The sequence below is a fragment of the Haliotis cracherodii genome, unplaced genomic scaffold (genome assembly GCF_022045235.1).
Source record: "Haliotis cracherodii isolate W230 unplaced genomic scaffold, xgHalCrac1.p SCAF_2, whole genome shotgun sequence".
Classification (NCBI taxonomy): domain Eukaryota; kingdom Metazoa; phylum Mollusca; class Gastropoda; order Lepetellida; family Haliotidae; genus Haliotis; species Haliotis cracherodii.
The window spans coordinates 80,598,247-80,606,093 of record NW_027266275.1 but is presented as its reverse complement, the minus strand read 5'-3'; positions in this window follow the sequence as shown (position 1 = coordinate 80,606,093).

The window sequence follows — 7,847 nt, the reverse complement described above, 5'->3', positions numbered from 1 at the left end:
ACATTATCATGCTCACAAAGGTTCTTGAGCGTACAAGGTTTGAATATTTTGTGACATTTAAATTTGAACTACTTATTCCTTTGACAGAGTTTAAAATCCTAATATATTGAACAAACTATGATGTCGTCGTGACGATACACTCACTATGCATGCTAAAGTTCAACTTCCTCACGCTTGCTGTTTCAGGGAGGGGGGTATAACAAAACCTTAATACATTTTATGAGAAAGTGCAAACGTCAAAATAGAAACTATCACAGAAACGGAATAAATGTCATCCAAACAACAAATTTCATTACATTTTGATAAGAATGACTGAAAACATATCTTGTCAGCACAGTTACTCTTATGTATCCTCGGGAACCTTTACACGAGACCAAAGGCATGGCTTTGAAAAATTGCAGTTGTAGTTATCATAGCGGATGTAGATAAGCATCGGAGAAGGTGTCAGTGAAACAAAAGTACTTCAGTTCCCATGTTCCCAGATCCTCGATTATCCAGAGTATTACACCTGTGTATAATAACATTCTGTTATGATTTATAAACCGTCGTATCTCGTATCAGAAACTTACCATCCCGTCTCGTACAAAAGTGTCTGACACAAGTGACTCGTAATTGTTACTCTTAACATAATATGTTGATTTATTAAATGATTTGGGAATGCTCTTCGTCCAACCGAAGCAACAACAAAAATACTGAGATAATTATCCAAGGATTAAACAGTTCCTAATATATGGTATGTTATCAAAACAACTTTTGCCCGCCGAGAGTGCACATGACTTTGTTTAATGAAACATAACATCCACTGTATTTATTCAACTTCTTTTATTTCAACTGTTTGGCTTGTTCGCACGACCAACATAAACTTAAGAAACCCGTGCTTACAAACTGTCAAAAGTAAGAGTGAGGTCAAACGTACTAAACAAGATCAAACAAACTGTCTGAAACCGAGCGTCAAGCAATTTGGGGGAACCAGCCCTGCGTCTTTTGATAACTCACACGACAATATGTCACGCGTGACTAAAGACTGTTGGCCCATGGAACTGCAACAGCGCTCACTCATGCGTAACAGTCATATACATTCATTCCTATACATTTTATTTATGTGTCACATGTTGTATGTGCACGCATTAGACATACAAAACTTGCATAAATACATATATATACAACATCAGGTCATAATGGGCCGATGAGACACAATGGACAGTGAAAATCATTATTTATATAAAGGAATTACAAGTTATAGGACTGCAAAACTTGATAAAAATGAATTACATTTTTAAGTAAGGAAATGTTGCCTACGTGTAAACATTTTTGAAATAAGTGCGGCAAGTGCGGTTTTACATACGTGCTGCAGTACATTAAGAACATTGTCTGGTCCACAGGAGAGAATGAATTAAATATAGGATCAGACTTTATAATTCTCGACCATAAATCATATCATAAGTCAGAATAAAATGGACAGTTAAGGAGAAAATGTATCTCATCATTTTCAGCTTTATTATTACATAATTTACAAATTCTACCCTGTAAAGGAGTGATAGGTTTAGCAAATCTACCAATTTCAACTTGTAAGGGTAATGTGCCGCAGCGTAACTTGCTTAGGAAACTACGATGAGACCTGTTCATAGTACATGTAACATGGTGTTCAGCAGACTGCGTGTGTTTGAACAATCGATAAGTACGAAGCTTATTTCCATTTTGTAAACCTCTATCATTCCGCAATTCTGAATACCAATCATGCTCATCTAACGCTAATAGCTTATATTTTAGACGGGTAAAATCGAAGTGGGTTAAATGCAGACCATCAGAGATAGTTAGATCTAAACTATTAAGCAAATCCAAAACATTGTTTACCCAAGATTTACGGAATTTTGTAGACCATTTACTAATCCAACAAAGAAGTCTATTGGGATCGACCGCTTGAATTCGCCGCCAAAAACGAAATATTTCAATATGCCATACCACCCGCTAATTTGAATTTACAGATAAGAACACCAAGAGCTCTATTTGCTGATTTTGCCAATTCCTTAACAGAATAAGTAATATCCAAATGCTCAAGAAGCCAAAATTCTAAATATTTATAGGCGTCAATAATGTCAGTGTGAGAAGAGCCTATAGTAAAGAAAAATTCCGATATTTTATCAGATGGGGGCCTGAAATGAACAACCTTAGTTTTTTTTCACATTTTCTTTTAAACGCCATTGTGCTTCACAGCCAGAGACAGAGTCTAACATACGCTGTAAGCAAATTTCGTCCGTAGCAATCAAAGCTACGTCGTCCGCGAAGAGTAAAATACTTAACATATCATCGACTACCTGAATACCACATTTAAGTTTATTAATTTCCTCTGCGAGATCGTTAATAAATACCTAAAACAATGTCGGAGATAACACGCATCCTTGTCTAACTTCAGAAGTTACTGGAAACGGATCTGTTAAGCAATTATTTTTCCTTACACGTAACCAGGTGTTATCACACATTGCTTGTACAACATGAAGAAATCTACCATTGACGCCTAGCCGACGAAGTTTATACCATAAACATACCACAAACGATTCACTTTGTCAAACGCCTTCATCGCGTCAATGAAACAAATATATGTGGATTGTCTAGATAACTTTCTATTATTGATAACGGAAAATAAACTAAATATATGTTCTTGAGTATTTCGCTTAGTACGAAAACCGTTTTGTTCATCAGCAAGAACGTTATTAGTTTTTAACCAGCGGCTTAATCGAGTGTTTAACACATCGGCGTATAACTTACATGAGACCGACATTAAAGAAATACCTCGATCACGTGGATTGGTACCAATTGTTTTAATCGGGTTAATAACACTAGAGCGCCAGGTTTCTGGACATGTATTGTTTTCGAAGCAAAAAGTAAAAAGCCTGAAAAGAATGTCGTTACAAGTGCTGTTCTTAAGCGCCTCAACTGTGAGAAGGTCAAGGCCGACTGCTTTTCCATGTTTTGCACGTGCAATAGCCCACTCGACTTCCGCACGTGTAATTGTAAGATCCAGGTCAGTAGTATCAAGTATCCGGTCATTTGTAATCCTGTTGTTCGCGATCTCATTGTGAATCGAACTCAAATGATTATCATCAAAATCCGAGGAAGAGCTTTCCACAAATAACGACAAATAATCGCTTTGCCATTTATTCAAAACCGTGGTTTTATAATACATTACCGACGGATTCAACCTCCCAGGGAACAACATTACTTCTATCTTTCTCAATACCAATACTACCTATAGTCTTCCAAAAACTGCACGCGCCGCCTTGGTTATAATTGTCTAATAAACGCTGCTATTCAGCTAGTTGATACGAACGTTTATGTCTACGTAGAATTGTGTCAAAATATTTACGTTCCTGAACAAAATGGAACTTCAAAACTTTCTTTCGAACTGGAGATTTACATTTAAGATACCATTTTTCAGCTTCGCACGCTTTGTCCCATTGATGTTGGAGCTCTAAACACCAGTAAGGTTTACGAACAGATTTAGATTTGTAATTAGAAAATTTATTTTCAGTGGGTAAAGCAACCCTGTCTAATTCTGAATACATGAATGGACAAAATCTTCGTAAGCTGTATAAATATCGCCTTGAACAGACAATTCAGAATAAATTTTAGTAATTGTAGCATTAACCTTATCTAAACACATGCCGTCATTCAAAAACGTGAGTGGTATTTTGCTTTTAACACAAAATGTGGATTTTTTGTGTGTATGTTCTTCCTGAATACCCTGACAAAAAGGAAGAGAAATATCGCAGGTTAAAATCGAGTGGTCAGGGATACTATCGGGGACATTGCAGCCATTTCGGTATATGATCTCTGTCCACGCCTAAAGGCTGTAATATAGAGTTCTTGAAGAGGGCACCGACTGCGCAATGTAAAAGGACATGTGTCTCATCTTCGATGCAGTTGTCACAAAATCAGCATAGCCGTTGTCAGAATGGACAGTCCTTCATATCGGCCCGTTTCAATACGTATGGGGGCCACGCCATAGCGAAATTTACTTCATGCATTCATGTAGTTTTTGGGCATGTTAACTTGAGTGTAAGGTTCCATGCAGTAATCTTGTTTGAAAAGACGATAAGTTCTCAGTTTTCTTTCATTTTGTCGAATATTGCCTCTCCATGCTTCCAGTATTTTCAGTTCATATGCATTAATAACACTATGGATCACATTCTTGGATATATAAGTTTCAACGTTGTAGGAATTACTCGACTTGTAAATTCTGTAGTTCCATATCTTATATCTTGATACTAGGTAACTGTCCAGTAGGATGAATATTCTTCTGTTCAATCTGTCCAATCTTCTCCACTGACGTAACACGGCTTTCCACAGATTGACACAGATAGGGGTCCATCCCATCTCCCCCTGTACTGACATCAGTAGGAATATATTTTCCGACTCCAAGAAAATGTCTACGCGCTCTGTTTTGAATCTTTGTAATTGTGGAAAATCCTCGAGTTCCCCAAACTGATGCACCATACGTAATCACAGGTAGCCCAATTGCATCATATAGTTTGGAATACGCATCGTAGGGGAGACCACCCAGGGCTTTACTCTTAGCAATGATAAGACCCAGGGCTCTACTTGCTGACTGTGAAACTGCTTTTGCCGTGGTGTTAAACTCCAAGAATTCATCAATTAAAAGCCCGAGATACTTGTATGATGAAACTGTCGTCACCGTAGTAAAAACTACAATTCGGTCTGCTGTACGATGGTTTACGAAAATGTACAATACCAGTCTTTTCTCTGTTAACACACATCTTGTTATTGACACACCACTTATGAACATGGCAAGCATTATTTAGAGATCCGTTTCATTCTCCGCGAGTAATACAAGGTCGTCAGCATAAAGTAAACCTACATATCAACTCGTCGTTTATTGTCATTCCTTTCCACAAAGCCTTTAAGGTGATTGCTCGATCATTAATATACAGATTGAAAAGTAATTGAGACAGCAGACAACCCTGTTTAACACCACAATGTATTTCAAAACAGTCCGTTTTAGAACCATTTATTCTCATACAACTTGAGACGTTTGTATATAACTCACATAATATCTGAAGTATGTTTCCATCCAGACCGAGTTGGCGTAGCTTCTCACACAATATTGATATGTCCACTGAATCGTACGCCTTTTTAAAGTCTATGAGTGCTGCGTATGTTGACAATTTCTTCTTCTTTCTCAGCTCCACAATCGATGTCAGAGTGTTTAAATGATCAACTGTACTTCTTCCCTTTCTGAATCAATTTTGTTCTTCAACTAAAATGCCATTTTGTTCAACCTATTCAGTAAGTCTATTGTTAAGAATATTGCAAAAAAAACCCCAGTTTATTCATAACATTTATCAGAGTAATGCCTCTATATGACATTGGATCTCGCATGCCTAGATCTGCCGTAGATGCTTAGGGGATTGGGCTGATGATGCCTTGTCGCCATGAATCAGGAATTACGCCACTGCTAAAACATTTGTTGAAAAGGCTCAGGAGAAATGCATGCGAAAGTCCATTACGTAATACTTCAATTGGTATTTCATCACTTCCGGTTGCTTTCCCATTTTTCATTCTAGAGATGGCACGGGATAATTCTTCCTCCGTTATGGGAATATTCAAAGTATGATCAACATTATGTAGCTGCCTATCTGTGGGGAGGTTAATATCATATTCTGCATTAACATTTAAAAGATTTCTAAAATCGGTTTTCTATTTGCCCATTTCAACATCAAGTGAGTTGGATACAGTCCCATCATCTTTAATCACTTCTATAGGGATTGTCTTTCTGCTTTCATTACCCACACCCACTTTTCCTGTTGTCTTCCAAAACTGTGTGTTATCATCCCTTACCATGTCAACAAGCTCACCATGCAATTTCTTCTCATAATCCCGTTTTGAGCTCTGCACACAACTATGTGGGTATCAAGGTGCCGTGCATGTATCGCCCAACATGGTGGCCACACAAGACATTGATCTACACTCCCGAAATGAATTTTAAAGACATTTGTCGTCATCATACCTTCACTATCATTTCATCTCTCCCCTTATTTTTTGTGTGTGCGTGCGATGGGTTTGTAGGTGTGGTCGGTGTGGTGTGGGTGTGTGGATGGTGTGGCTGTGGGTGTGTGGGTTGTGTTGGTGTGGTAGTGGGTGTGGTTTTAGGTATGGGTATTTGTGTTGGGTGTGTGGGTGTGGATGGACGGGTGTAGTGGTGTGGGTGTGGGTACGAGGGTGGTATGAGTGTGTGGGTGTGGATGTATGATTTGTGTGGGTGTGGATGTTGGGGGGTGCGAGTGTGTGGGTGGTGTGGGCGAATTTGGGTGTATGGGTGGTGTTGGTGTGGGTGGTTTGGGGTGTGTGGGTGGTGTGAGGGTGTGGGTGTATGGGTGATGTGGATGTGTGGGTGTATGAGTGATGTGGCTGTGTGGGTGGTGTGAGTGTGTAGGTGTGGATGTGGTTGTGTAGGTGGTGTAGGTGGTTGTGTGGGTGTGGGTATTTGTGATGTGTGTGTGTGTGGTTTGGCTGTGGGTGTGGTGGTGTGGGTTTAGTGGGTGTGGGTGTGTGGGTGTGGATGTGTGATGGTGTGGGTGTGTGAGGGTGTGGATGTGTGGGTGTATGGGTGATGTGGCTGTGTGGGGGTGTGTGAGTGTGTATGTGTGTGGGTGGTGTGAGTGTGTAGGTGTGGTTGTGTAGGTGGTGTAGGTGGTTGTGTTGGTGTGGGTATTTGTGATGTGTGTGTGTGTGGTTTGGCTGTGGGTGTGGTGGTGTGGGTTTAGTGGGTGTGGGTGTGTGGGTGGTGAGTGGGTGTGGATGTGTGAGTGGTGTGGATGTGGGTGTGGTGGTGTGGGTATGTGGGTGGTATGAATGTGTGGGTGTGGATGTATGGGTGGTGTGGGTGTGTGAGTGTATGGATGTGTGGGTGTATGGGTGGTGTGGGTGTGTGGGTGGTGTGTGCGTGGTGTGAGTGTTTGGGTGTAGATGTGTGGGTGTATGGTTAGTGTGGTAGTGGGTGGTATTGGGTGTGTGGGTGATGTGAGGGTGTGGATGTGTGGGTGTGGTGGTGTGGGTGTGGTGGTGTGGGGTGTGTTGGTGTGGATGCGTGGGCGTATGGGTGGTGTGGGCGTGGGGGGTTGGTGTGTGTGTGTGCGGTGTGGGTGTGGTGGTTGTCGATGTGGGTGGGGGGTTGATTTGGGTGTGTGTGGCTGGTGTGAGTGTGTGGGTATGGGTGGTGTGGGTGTGGATGTGTGAGTGTATGGGTGGTGTGGGCGTGGTGGGTTGGTTTGTGTGTGCGGTGAGGGTGTGGTGGGTGACGGTGTGTGTGTGTGTGGGGGGGGGTTGGTTTGGGGTGTGTGGCTGGTGTGAGTGTGTGGGTGTGGGTGTATTGGTGGTGTGAGGGTATGGGTGTGGATGTGTGGGTGGTGGGTGGTGTGGAGTGGGCGGTGTTTGGGTGGTGTGGGTGTGTGAGTGGCTGGAGTGTGTGTGTGTGTGGATGTATGGGGTGTGTGGGTGGTGTGAGTGTGTGGATGTGTGGGTGTGGGTGCGTGGGTGGTGTAGATGTGTGGGTGGTGTCGGGTGGTGTGGGTATGGGGGTATTGTGGTATATAGTGGAATAGTAGTATATGATGATATATAGTGGTATATGGTGGTATAGTGGTATAGTGATATAGTGGTATAGTAGTATATAGTTACATAGTGGTATAGTTGTATAGTGGTATATAGTGATATAGTGGTATAGATATATAGTGGTATGGTGGTATATAGCGGTATAGATACATAGTGGTATATGGTGGTATAGTGGTATATGGTGGTATAGTGGCATATAGTGGTAGAGTGGTATATAG